Source organism: Fukomys damarensis, unplaced genomic scaffold, assembly GCF_012274545.1.
Source record: "Fukomys damarensis isolate Sample0158 unplaced genomic scaffold, DMR_v1.0_HiC HiC_scaffold_37, whole genome shotgun sequence".
Taxonomy (NCBI): domain Eukaryota; kingdom Metazoa; phylum Chordata; class Mammalia; order Rodentia; family Bathyergidae; genus Fukomys; species Fukomys damarensis.
This window is the reverse complement of record NW_022900949.1, coordinates 31466102-31480680: the sequence shown is the minus strand read 5'-3', so window position 1 is coordinate 31480680 and position 14579 is coordinate 31466102. Positions and strand designations below refer to the sequence as shown.

Here is a 14579-nt window from a genome sequence, read left to right as displayed (position 1 = left end):
TAAATATTAAACAAACTTGTTTAGTTATGTCTGTTTGGGAGCATTATAAATAGCATATCTTATGTCATCTTCTAGGATTTGCTTTTTATGCAAAAATATGTTTTTAAGATTGATCTGTTCTGTGACACATAGCTGTAGCTCATTTGCGTTATTATTTTCTCCCCCATCTTTATTTATTTCTTATCTCTTTTTGAGAATTAGGTTATATTCCTGACTTACCTTTTCATGAGTGTGTTGTTTTTAAAGAAAATTTTCTATTTTTTGTCTTTTTTTCTGATTTTGAAAATCAGAAATTTTTGAAAAAACGTCTTCTAATCCTTTTACTAAATATTTCTGCCCTCATTTCTAATTTCCTAAGTTTTTTTATCCATGTTTTTAAAATAGCATCTACCTATTTTATTGTTTTGCTTTTGTTCTGTTTTGTTTGTCCCGTCTGTAGGCTATTTTCTTTTGCTTTCTATACTATGCCTATCTCTTCTTTCTTTTTTTCACCCCTGTGGGTGTTTTTGATGCTAAGGGATGGATCCAAAAGATAAATTCCAGGCTTTTGTGTACAGTGAGCAAAGTATCTCAAGCATACATCCAATGGTGAAACAAATGTGGCTACATATATGAAGATGACCTGAAAACATGCTCAGGGCAGATTTGTGCCAGTAGAAAAAAAAATGTGAACAGAAAAGTAGTGCTCAGAGGATAGGAAAAGCAAAAAGCCCACAGATAAAATCAGGCTTTCAGATTTCTAGGGAGGTGCTCTCCATCCCTGCCTCCAACTGGGTCGCTATGTAAGACTGACAGGAGTCAGTAACTGCTGAGTCATCCTGACTCAGGTAGTGCCCAAACTAAGGTGGGTGCAGGGTAGTAGTTTCACACCCCCTACTGTGCCACCTGTACTGTTCTGGTCTGTCTGTGTTAAGAGACTTTCCTCATTTAATCTGGTCAGCCATGGCTTTCTTTTTATACTCAGAGGAAGCATTGAAACCGTGTGGGAAGCTCTCTTTCTGAGGGCTTGTGGGTGGATAGGTTTTTCTGTAAAGTACTGGGCCAAGGCCTTGTTTTTTGTCAGAAGCCAAAATTTCCCAATGTTCCGAAATCTCATCTTTAGTCAGGTTTTCCAGAGAAATTGTTCATACCTTTGCCTTTGTGTCACTGATGGTGTTGATAATAAGCCTGACTGCTTGTGCCCTGGAAGAGAGTACTGACATTCTTATCTATGTGTTTTGTTTTTTAATTTTTAATTTTTTTAATTTTTTGAGATTATGTTATGTAGTCCAGGTTGGCCTTGAACTTGTGACAATCCTTGTGCTTCAGCCTCCCAAGGGCTAGGTTCATCTGTTGTTTCAATGCCACTGTCCCCAAAGTGATGCCTTACCCCAGCCTTCAGCTATTCTAGAGTCTCTATTTATAGTTCCTCTTATTGTTTTAATCTTGTTACAGGGTAATTCCTTTAGAAATGGCTGGTCAATCAAAAATATTCCAGGTTCTTTTCTGGAACAAAGAATTGGACAAACCAAGCCAAATAAAGTGAGGGGTGAATGGTATGGAAGAAACCAACTCTGCAGAGTGAACTTGGGCTGAACAAGAGAAAAAGAAGATAAAAATAAAAGTACATGCTGCATCTGGGAAATGTAGCATGGGTTACTGTGGGAAGTCACAATAATGTGCTTCCTGCAGCCTCCTGTCTTCTTTTATGCCTCCCGTATTTTGTGGGAGCCTGCAAGAAGTTCCACGTATAGGATCCTGAGAATTATTTTATACTGCCCTGGGTTCTTGTAATTGACAAGTTCCTGCACTAGACAAAAAGAGTCTGTAACTAAGCTGTTGAGGGTGCCTTACCTTCAAGATGGCGAGTCATATAAAGTTACTATTCCCAGGCCTGTGCTGCTCAGTGGGAGTAATTTCATATGGTTCAAAGTATAAAACCTAATGAAAACCAGACCTAAATGATACACATACTCCAGATTTCCTTCACCCAAATCAAGAGTTGTAAGACCAAGCCTGAATATCCAGAATAAACTTTAAAATATTATTCTATGACACATGAGTCCAGTGAAAGGAGAATTAAGTGCATATCCAGGGACTTAATAACATGAATGTGAAACAGAAGATGATTAATGAAAGTGACTCAGTGGTGGTCAGAGCTCTCAGGATCCAATCACGTAACAAAGCCCCTCTCCACACTGGTGGTGGGAATACTTAAAATTTTACCCTTAGCATTTTTTAGGAATATAATATACTGTCATTAATTTTAGTCACCATGTTGTACCATAGAGCTCTCAAACTTGTGCATACGATCTAACTGATCTGTATCCTGTAATCAGCATCTCTGCAATTCCCCACCCTACTGAACTGTGTTAAAAGGAAATTGCATATAATGCAGTATGGTATTACATTAAAAAAACTAACCCACGTGTAATACTATATGTACTTTTATAGTGCATAAGCCTGCAAGTACATAGTAAAAAAAATCGTGTGCCTATGATAGCAGCAGTCATGACAGCTAGGTGAGTGTTCACAGAGGACTTCCTGTTAGGCTTTGACTAGGAACTGGTCCTCAGAGGCCCATGTGCATTGAAGGCTTGGCTGGTCCATAGTACAGTAGTGTGGAGACGGGGCTTTGTTACGTGATTGGATCCTGAGAGCACTGACCCCCATTGAGTTCACCTATTGAAACGTTCAGGACTGGATATCACTACTGGGAGGGGATGAGACTTAGGAGGTAGAACCTGAGTGAAGGGAGTAGGATGAGGATGAATGTGGGCACTGCGACTTGTCCTCAGCCTGTCACACTCTCTGCCATGACATTTCTGCCTCACTACAGACAGGTCTAATAGCAGTGGAGCCAGCCAGGTGTGGTGGTGTGTACCTGTCATTCCAGCACATGGGAGGCTACAGCAGAGGAGGGCAAGTTTGAAGCCAGTTTGAGCAGCTTAGTGAGACCATATCTCAAGATGAAAGGGCTGTGGGTGTGGCTCATGGTAGAGTCTCCCTAGGTTCACTTCTCAGTACTGAGTGGGGAAAAACCACAATGGAGCCAGCTATCAGTTGAAATCTGTGAAACTTTGAGCCAAAGTAAACACTCCTTTAAATGGCTTATGTCATACATGTTTGTCATAGCAAAAGAAAGCAAACACACTTGTATAATTAAAATGAAAAAACTAATGCTCACAGATTCATTCAGCTCAAAAAATAAGAAGAAAAATCATTGGACTGGAGTTTAGAGACTTGTTTTCTAGTCTTTGCTGCCCCACAGATATAATGGTGGGGTATTCTTTTCACTTTTCTGAGGCTACTTCTTGCTCTATAGCTGACAGCTGGTAATTAAGTGCCTCCTAGAAATCAAGACAACAGTACATGGCTTCAGATGCTGAAAGTCTGGAGAGATGAGGGAGTCTGGACTAAATAACCTTTAAAACCTCTGTTCTGAAGTTAGTATTCTATGATATGAACAGGAGTGTGCTCATATTCTGTGACCTGAGGTTAATATAACAAAGACTTCCGGATAACAGCAAAGAATTGGGAAGTATTAAAGTTTTTCTATTGAACACTGATAAAATAACAAAATCAGAAGGAAGTTTTATGTATCCATTTAGGTAATATGACTGTAGAAGGAAGCTCTTTTAGCATTATGCAATCCTATATTTAAGAAACTTTTTTCTCAGTAGTTTCTTACTATAACTTTTAAAATCTTGAAGAGATTCTTCTAAAGTTTCTCACGCATTCAGGTATTTTGCATGATGTCTGATAAGCACCAATAAAGGCAATGAAGTAGTCACTGTGATCAGAACCCTCTTGTAATCTAAAAACAACAAGGACTTTTTTTTCTGTACAGGTAATGATCATTGGTTTTTGGGATAAGTCTCTCGTGAATTAAATACAGTAGTCCCAGACTTATGAACAAGTTTTCTTCCAGGAGAACATTTGTAAATTGGATCTGTTCACAAGTCTAACAAAATGAGTCATACACTTTTGACACAAATATACAATGTAAAGCAATAAAAAAAAAAACCCTAACACACAAATAACTGTAGATTATTTTTACTTTTACAGTTACCTTAAAATGGTAAGGTAGACATGTGAGCTACATTAGGAATGTTCCTAATATGATGCCAGTTCATCTGTGAGAATTTGTGGCTCAAATGTTCATAAATCAGGGACTTATTATAATATGATTCAATCAAATGGCTCAAGGAAACAGATACATTTTATATGTTACTGTAAATAAGTATTTTCCCTTAATCATAGACAGAAATTTAACTTGGTGAGCTCACCAAGAAAAGTAATTGCAGTTTTTGGTAAATACTAAATTATGTTCTTTTACAAATGTAATAGAGAAACTTTTTGAAATGTCATAGATTTGCTTTGGTAGCATAGCCTTTTTTTTGTTAAAGAGCACAGAGGTTATTTATTTTAAACATTCAGTAAGAACTCATACTTAATGGTAATCAAAGATGAGAACATTAGATTGTTAAAGTTATAAAATTAGTACTATTTTAATGTAAATATAGGTAATACAAAAATTAGTACAGTTTAAATATCTGTAATCAAGATTGAGTCCTACAATAAGCTACATACAAAATAATTCTAATCTTGTGCCCTTTAAAAAGGAAGATCACAATTCATGAAAAATTTTTTTGCTTGTTTATGAATAAGGTTTTCTTTATAAAAAACAAAGGAAGAAAAGAGCCCAGGTGGAAATTTATCAAAATACTAGTAGTGATTATTTCTGCATGGTTATGTTATAAATAAATTCTATATTATTCTTTATATTCAGTGTGTTTTCTAAACTTTTATAGGGACCATACATGGGAAGTGTTAAATATTAACCATTTATAAATGGGGATAAGTGATAAATGGCTAATAAAATTAACTCATAATTGAAAGGAAGAACAAGTAGAAATTAGGTAAAAAGATAAGAGAGTTACAGATAGGATATGTAGATGAGGGAGAAAGGCAGAAATCCACTGTTCTAGAAGTTGTAAAAGTTTTGAGGCAGGTGTGGCACCACTGAGCTAAATCCCCAGCCCTCATTTAAGTTGTATGTTTTTTGTTTGTTTGTTTGTTTCTTGGTCTTTTTCAGACAGGGTCTCACCATGTAGCTGAGACTGACCTGGAACTCACTATGTAGCCCAGGCTGGTCTCGAACTCACAGTGATCCTCCTGCCTCAGCCTCCTGAGTGCTGGGATTACAGGCATGCGCCACCACACCCGGCTTCACATAAATTGTAAAAGGTTTGTAGAGCTGGGTGTGGTGATCCCAGCACTTGGGAGGCTGAGGTGGGAGGATCCTGTGATTTCCAGGTCAGACTGGGCTACATGGCGAGTTCAAGGGCTGCCAAAACTGTACAGTGAAACCCTGTCTCAAAACAAAACAAAAGTTTTATAAAGCATTGAATATTGCTTTATTATTCAGCAAATACACCACTGTGAGTCTGATGGGATCTCTGCCCCTAAGGAACTCACATTCTGATAAGCAGATGTGGGGAGGCAAATTGCAACATAGTGTAGGAAAGAAGAACGGACTAGTATGGTAGGAAAGGAGTTGGTGAGGGTTGACAGAGAAGGCTTTCCCCCTGAAGGAGTGGGAACCTAAGCTGAGATTTTTGGGGTTCAGATGAGAATAATATGAGCTGTGTATGGAGGCAAAGTGGGACCAGCCCATGAAAACTTTTTAAACTATGTAAGGGACTTGATTTTATGGTGATTAAATATTTCATAGGCATCCTGCTGGGTATTTTTTGCTACATAAGAAGTACTGTAATCATCACACAAATTGTTTGGCACTTAGTCACATAAACACAAATGTGATGAATGGTTGCATACTTAGTCACTGAAAGATTAAATAGCAATGTGTTAAGTTTACTGGAGAACAATGTTAATAGTCAAGGAGATGGGCATTGTATAAATACATGGAAGGATATAGAAAATATGAGAGGTGACCTAAAGTGATTTAAACAATAGCTTTGTCTAATGACAACAAAGTGATACAAAACTTATTTAAAAGACAGGTGAAAGCTAGGAATGTAACTCATTCAGCATGCATAAGTCCGTAGGTTCCATGCCCAGCCCTGCAAATGTTTACACACACACACACACACACACACAATTACAATGACATGGCCTGACACATCCACCAAATTTAAAACAAAAAAAGGTACTACACAAAGATTGGCTAAGATGTAGAACAACTGGAACCACCATATGTTATAACAACATAAATTGGTACAGCCACAGTGAAAACTGTTTACTGATATCTACTAAGCTTAAACAGTGTTGAGTCTATTAAGGATTTCTGTTTCTAGGCTGTAATACCTGGGAGAAATGTGCATTATACAAACACCAAAAGAATATAGGAAGAATTTTATAGTGAATTTATAATAAAGAAGTCAATACAGCCCGGATCCAGAAGCAGAATAGACAAATTCAGTTCATTCATAACAGTAGAATATTCATATAATGAAATACTGTGTAACAATTTAAAGAAAAAGAACTGCTAGGCACAACTATGTGGATAAATTTCGTAGATAAGATGAATAAAAGAAACAAGATTTTCTTTTTTGTTTGCTTGTTTATTTTTTTGAGACAGCATTATATTAAATCCTTTAGTTGTCCAGGCTGAGCTAGAACTTCCAGTCTTCCAGTCTTAGCCATACAGATTCTTTTTTTTTTTTTTTTTTTTTTTTTCCTAGTACTGGGGATCGAATTCAGGACCTTGTGCTTTGAAGGCAGGCAGTGGCACCACTGAGCTAAATCCCTAGCCCTGGGTTCTTTTATATGAAATTTAGGGATAGGCAAATTTAATGCATGGCAAAAGAAGTCATGGTTATGGTTACTTCTGGGGGAGAGAAAGCAGTAAGGAGATTAGGAGCTTTCTAGGGCTGGAAATATTCTGTATTTTAATGTGGACAGTAAGCATTCTATATCTTCATGTGGTTGTGTATCAAGCACTGTGTGTGTGTGTGTATATATATATATATATATGTACATATAGAGTGAATACATGTGTGTGTATTGTGTGTGTGTATATATATATATATATATATATACACACACACACACATAGAGTGGAATAGTATGTTGCAGTAAAGAATTGTTGCAGCTATGGGGATGAATTATGAAAATATGAACAGAAGCATAAATGTGCTTTTATGCATATGTATATTATAAATTTATTGTTGTACAGTAAAGATCTGTACTTAATTTCAAGGAACCATCTTCAGAGAGAATTTAGTGAGAGAATATATGTAAAGTATATGACATGTTTGGGAAATTAATTCTTGACTATAATCTGTGTAAGAGATGACAGAGAGGAGTGTGGAAATTCCATTTCTGAAAAATACCTTTATAGACCACGCAGTAACTGTGTTTAATGGGTTAGGGATAAGGAGCTGATCAAAAGCCTCTTGAAACTGCCTTCTCCTCTTGTCCCTTTCCCTTCCTGTCGTGCATTCACTGTAGACAGTATATGACATGAAGTTTTCTGGGGAAAGGAATGTTTTAAGTAGAACGCAAAATACTGCTTTTATAAAAGGAAGCAGACTTAATTTAGCATATTTGGAAGAGCAATATCCAGGTTACCAAGATGAAGAACTTGGCAAACTCAGCTGCTTTCTAAATTAATTGTTAAAATTAATTACAGAATGTGATGTAGTTAGGCACTCATTGTTTTTTAATTTTAAATTTTAATTTTTTTTAGTACCAGGGATCAAACTCAGGATGTTGCTCTTGCATGGTAAGTGGTGGCACCACTTACTGGCAAGTGGTCATTGTTTGATTATCAACATCTTTTAACTTTGTTTTTTGAGGTAGGGTTGATATAGGTCACGTGATATAGGATCCTTAAATAATCCAAATAATGTACAGGAAATACTATAACTCCCAACCTGCTAGATGCCTGAAATGCCGGGGTTTGTGTTCTCTAAAATCGAAGATTGAATTCTAGGAACAATGGAGATTGAGTAGGAAAATTTTGAAGGAAAGATAGCTTCTAAGACAGACAGAAGGGAGACCAGAAAGTAGGTAGCCCCTTGACTTTTTACTACTTAATAAATTACACTACTTTCAGGGAAATTTATAGTGATAGTTAGACTTCTTGGAAATTGATGTTCTCCCTTCTTGCTCTGAAGATGACTATAACTAAAATAGTCCTAACTTCTGAAAGATAGCACCTATCCCATTCTGCATGTTAATGGTGAGCCATTCCATTGGACACTTTGAAGGAAAGTTATTTATAATTGTGTACAAAAGGAGAAATAATGAGTTTATAGTGATTTATATTCTTATTCTATAAACAAGTAAAACTTGTGAAGACCTTGGGCTGGTAAGACACTGCCTGGTTAGTGTGGAAAGACTTACTGCTTGTTTCACTTTTGTGTCTTTCCTACATCAGTGCCTTTCTCCGTATTTTTCCATTTGCAGAATTCCTATCTAGTCTCCAGATTCTAGCTTTAAGGCTTATCCTTTCTCAAAGTTTATCACTTCTTTATGTTATACTTATCCCTATTAAGTCATTGCTATAGCATTTACCATGCTGTATGTTAGTTTACTGTTTGCTTCCCAGATTTGACCTCCTTAAGTGAAGCAGTGCTTCATTCCATACTTGTCCATGTCTGGTGTCCTACATATTTGTTCTAAATTGCAGATGTGTTGCATAAGAAGAGCTTGTTAAATTTTTATAGTTTTATTGATTGGTAGCTGGCACAGTTACTTCTACTAGATTATCACAGGAAGTTGGTTAAAACTCACAGTGATACCTGTATGGCAAGATTTATTTAATATCCTCTGTTGCAATACTGGGCCTCACAAAGATAAGGGAGGACCTGTAATCACACCACTGGAGATGTGCCAGGCTTCAGGTAAACTTAGCCATGACTAAGTCTGTTTACCAGAAAAGTATACTGATACAGATGGCTTAAGCATTATTCTTTCCTAGTGCATTTAAAATTGCTTTAAAAAATAGGAAGGAGTTGTAATAGAGCACTGTTGTGAAAAGTGGACATTTTGAGGTCCGGTTCCAACTCTCATGATTTGAAAGTCTCTTCGACCTTTTTGTTTTTTTCTCTATGAGAGTAGTTTATAGTATATTCAACTAACATTTATTTTTTACAGTAGTTTGTATATGAAATTTCAACAGTGGAGTTATTATGGATGGTGGGACAAGTGTTTTAAATATAAAAGCAGCTAAGTTGGGATAAATACTTGAATTCCATAAGTATTTGTCCAAGATACTCATGATACATAAGTGTTTTAGTGAAAAAGCAAGTCACAGAATAGTCTTTGTATTTTATGTACATGTTTATACATGTGTAGAAAATATCTAGAAAGTTAAGTGTTAATAATACCTCTATTGTGAGGTTATTTTTTGAGTGAGTGAAAAGGATAGCACATACAGCAGCCACTAAGGCGGGAGCAAGTGGAAGTTGGTGAGCATTTCAGATCTGCTTGGTGAACCAGTTTCATCACCATGCTGGCTGCAAGGTTGTGTGTCTTCAGATACTACCTTCCAAGGTTTTCCACCCACATTCACCAAGGCCTCCTCCCCTGTTGTAAAGCATTCCATCATGAAGAATCAGTGGCTCTTAATGCCCATCAGGGAATATGTCAGGTCACGAATTGGAATCTGCCACGGGAAAACTGCCCAAGAACTCAAAGAGGCAGCATTGGAACCATTGATGAAAAAAATATTTAAAACTGACCAGATGGGAAGATGGCTTGTTGCTGGAGGGGCTGCTTTTGGTCTTGGAGCATTGTGCTACTATGGCTTGGGAATGTCTAGTGACATTGGAGCAATTGAAAAGGCTGTAATTTGGCCTCTGTGTGAAGGATAGGATACATTCCACCTACATGTATTTAGCAGGAAGTATTAGTTTAACAGCTTTGTCTGCCTTGGCAGTAGCTAGAAGTGCTGTTCTCATGAACTTCATAATGGTGAATTCTTGGGTGACAATTGGTGTAAATTTTGTAGCCATGATAAGAACTGGAATGCTGGTACAATCCATACCATATGAACAGAGTCCAGGCCAAAAGCATCTTTCCTGGTTGCTCCATTCTGGTGTGATGGGTGCAGTAATGGTGCCTCTGACCATACTGGGTATCCCTCTTCTCATCAGAGCTGCATGGTACATGGCTAGCATCATGGACAGCCTGTCCACTGTGGCCATGTGTGCACTCAGAAGTTTCTGAACATGGTAGTACCCCTGGGCATAGGCCTGGGTCTGGTCTTCACATTCTCACTGGGATCGATGTTTCTTCCACCTACCTCTGTGGCTAGTGCTATTCTGTACTCAGTGGCGGTGTATGATGGAATAGTTCTTTTCAGCATCTTCCTTCTGCATGACACTCAAAGTAATCAAACATGCAGAACTAACACCAATGTATGGAGTTCAAAAGTATGATCCCATCGATTCAATGTTGGCAATCAACATGGATACATTAAATATTTTATTCGAGTTGTGATTATGCTAGCTACAGAAAGATTATGGAGGCAACAGAAAGAAGTGAAACTATAGTGGCTGCCTTCTGTTGCATCTGACTTCTCTTGTTTAATATGGGAGATACTTGTTGCATGCTTTGCTTTTGTTTTGTTTTTGTACCAGGGATCGAACTTGGGTCCTTGAGCTTGCAAAGCAGGCAGCAGAACCACTGAGCTAAATCCCTGGCCCCCCTTTTTTGTTCCCATTGAGTTTATTGGTGCTTTTTAGGTATACAGTACAGTTACATGCATCATTGGGATCTTGTACCTTTACATGACAGGTCTTGGTTCTCATTTTTTCCCTATTCCCCTGCCCTCCCTTCACCCCCTCCACCCTCCCCTATTTACAAAGACTTTGTTTCCATTTTTCCCTTTCTCATATTTTTTCTTTTCCCTTATTTCCTTTCCCCTACCCTTCCTACTTCCTCTATACCTTTAGCCCTTTTCTTCCTATTTCACATTACTCGTTATATACTTTGTACAAGCCACTCTTACTGAGGTTTAGAGGATAAGAACATGTCCATACATTTAAAATGTTCCAGTAATGCGACCTTCAGGTCGGCTTTTTCTTTTAGAGAATAAATTCAGTAATTATTTTCCAAATAAGCACATAAGTATGTCCAACTCTCACGATTGAGTAATTTTAGAAAAGTTTTAAGTATTTTGTCTATTTTTGAGTTTATTAGAGTAAGTGAAAATTAGCAATTTTGTGTTTGCCTATTTATTTTTTGGAACACAGAATATTGAAATAGTGTCATAAGCAACATAGATGTTTTGGTGTAGAGACCAGAGAGAAATAGTAGATTACCCATGGCATTGTTCTCCCATTCTTAGGATTTTGCATTTTGTGATTGTGATGAGCCAATGATAGGCTTCTGAGTATTTGGAACAAGTGATTGCTGTTTTTACATTTGCCTTTCATCCTCCTGCTCTGCTTCGCAGTGTTGTCTTCACACTGGAGATTTCGTCCTGGTGAGGATGTGTTGGGACAGTCCGGAGCATTAATCACATGGGCAGTCCCTGGTGGAATTACATATGTTTTGGTTTTCCTTTTGGATCTCCTAAAGCAATATATCCTTAAAATGTCTCTAGATAAAATGTTCAAAGCATGAAATTTATTGCTTTTTCAAATACACAAACAACATGTTTATAGTTGTTAAGGTTTTGTTGCATAAGTATTGTGTCTAATTGAATGCATGCTTGCTTTTCTCAGCTCTTTAGGTTTTGACATCATTAGGAAAACCTTTGGCTTACACTGGAGATTTTTATGAAAGCAGCTTTTCTCCTAAAACGGATGGTTTCTTGCATTCTCTTTCAGATTAAGCACTGCAAAGCAAAGCTAGCTGTATTTATGAGGAATATAAATAAAAAGTGTGTGAGGAGGGACTGGGGATTTGGCTCAGTGGTTCTGCTGCTTGCCTTGCTAGCGCAAGGGCCCAAGTTCGATCCCCTGTACCCCCCAAAAAAAGTGTGAGGAAAATGCTTTGTTAGTTTCCCCAGCAGAATTTTCTTTTTGTCCTACATATATCTTTATTTAGCTTTCTTGTGACATTTGTTAAGTTTTTTGATACAGAACTTGGAAGTCTTTGGTGATGGAAGGAAGTGTATGTGATTACTGAGATGATTGCTATTTTTAATAACTATTTACTACAGTACTCTTGAAATAACTTTTTACCATCTCAAAGTACATAGAATGCTTATTTATGAAACAATAAAGCTTCTGGCCAGAATTTTTTTTCTCTAAAGTGATAATGAAAAAAAACCTGAAAGATTTTTCAAACAAATTCAAAATGTACATAAAGATGATTTTCCAATACAAGTAGATTATTTGGTAAATAAGGGAAATATATTAGGAGCTGGGGCAAAGATGTCAAAGATAAGTATTTTCCTGTTTGTTTTACTAAAAAGTGTTACCTGTTTGGAAAGCAGAAGACAAGATTTCTAAGTGTTTGACGCTCAGTTCTTCAGTCCTGACAGCAACAGGGTCTTCAGATGAGGTCTGGAGACCCTGGGAACAGGGTCCAAACTACGATGTCTATTCACGCATTTCCTGTGTTGTTCTACACTGAGCCAATGGCTAACTCGGGGCATTGATCCAAAAAGATGACGAACCCATTTCTGGTTTTTGTCTGCTTCTACACAAATCATAAAGTGTTAAGGATCTTAATCACAGACAAATACATCTTGTTATTTGGGTCCTGGACTAGTAAAGAATGGCTGCAAAACTGTCCCCTTTCTCTAGGTTTTTTATTTCTGTCTTTCCTTCTATTATTTTGTAATCTTTATTCTTGGTCTGTTATTTTCATCCAAAAAGCTGCTAGTCTCCTCAAAATAGGCCATATTTAGAGACTTACAGTTTTTCCTCATAGTTCAGTTTACCAAGGATCTTTTCTGTTTTCAGTGACTTGATGGCCATCATCTCATCATCTTTAACAGGGTTAGTTGCAGCTAAGCAATTTCATCTTTATTTTAACGGCAGAAAATGAGTTCATTCTCATAGAAAAGAGACACTGTCCTCTCTATACTTACCGTCCCTTCTGTGTGTCTAGAAGTTTAAGGGTTTATACTCCTCTTAGTTCATGATTGATACTTGATGTATGCCTGGATCTATATTCTTTTGATGTGTTTTTCCTCTTCCTTCTTTTCCTCCTCCTCCTCCTCTTCCTCCCCCTCCCTTTTCTTTTTGAATACAAAGAATCATACAGCAATGATAAGAAATTCTAGTCTTACATCACAGACATATCATGTTTAAGACAGTGTATCTTTCTGTAAGGACCTTCATTATTTCCACACCAGCTCCTCATTAATCCTTCCTGCTCTCTGAGGAGATTTCAGAGTACCCTGTTCAATTTTTCTATAAGGAAAAAAATGGAGGTGCTCATATTCTTACCATTTAAGAAGCAAAAATAAACATAAAACAACTCAGGTTCTCCACCTACTTTCCATGTAGAATTAAATATTTAAGTCAGGCATGGTGGTGCATGCCTGTAATCCCAACAGTTGGGAGGCTGAGGCAGGAAGACTGCCATGAGTTTGAGGCCAGCCTGGACTACATAGTTTAAGACTAACCTGGATAACACAGCAGGACCCTGTCTCAAAAAACTTAAAGAAAAAAATTAGGATGTCTTAAGCATTAGAGTAATTTTGAGAGTCCTGCCATCTGATTATTTGAATTTGGTTGCATCTTCTCTGATCCTCTTGAAATATGAGGTATATATGTCATTTTCTGGTGAATTTAGAAATGAATCATTTATTGATAGCTGGGAACTAGTAGCATGTGATAGGGACATAATTGAAAATAACCATTGTGCAGAGACCTATCCTTTGTTTTAAAATCACTCTGCTTTTTTCTTGCTGGAAGAAAAAGATTAGTGACACTATATGATTTCCTTATTGGGATTTAGGGAAGGGATTCCTGATGTACTTGCTTGAAGAGTCTGGATACTAATAGAACTTGAGAGTTGTTTTGGCGAAGTTGGGTGGGGGGGGGAATTCCTCACAGAGGGGCTGCACACAGTAAGCCCTTCAGACAGAGGCTGTGGTGTGGTGCAGGTGCCTGTTTCTTGGAAGGTGGTGATGGGTCTGGGCAGGAGAAACACTACTGTGTTCCTGCAGGCTCTGCCTGGTCTGCAGGGATAAGCCAGCCGAGGAGCACAGGGTGGGAAGTTTCCATGGAGTACATCTTTTTATTTTTATTTTTTACTAGTACGTGTTTGCGGTATGTAACTATAACACTTATCGTGGGGAGGAGTGCATCTCCATCCTGGGACAAGGCTCCTTTACCTCCCTACCCCCTCTGGCTGTCATCTTTACACCTCTGTACTTTTGCCAGTGCCGCCCAGCTATTCTTCCTGTTCGGCCCCTACCTAATTTACTTTGTCCGGACGAGAGGGGTCTGTCATCCTGCAGCCTCCCCGGAGTGTGGCTCAGGACTTGTAGGGACTCACGGGTTGCTGTGCTTGGCAGCAGTGGATGCACCAGCCTCTGGCCCCGCCTGGTCCCCATTTCCAGGTCCCCGGGTGCCTGGTGGGGCCGGGCGGCCGAGTCCAGGCAGCTGGTTCCCCGGGTCGCCCCTGGCGCTCACACCTGACTGGCAGGTCCGCTCGCCTGG

The 14579-nt window shown here is 38.1% G+C and overlaps 1 protein-coding gene and 1 pseudogene across 1 annotated transcript in view; both read left to right on the top strand.

Moving 5' to 3' along the window:
• The window catches only part of LOC104871875, a 21803-nt pseudogene extending 11351 nt beyond the window's left edge, over positions 1-10452 (top strand).
• Tmcc1 (transmembrane and coiled-coil domain family 1) overlaps positions 1-14579 on the top strand; it is a 125745-nt gene that overhangs the window by 15094 nt on the left and 96072 nt on the right. The window lies entirely within an intron of this gene.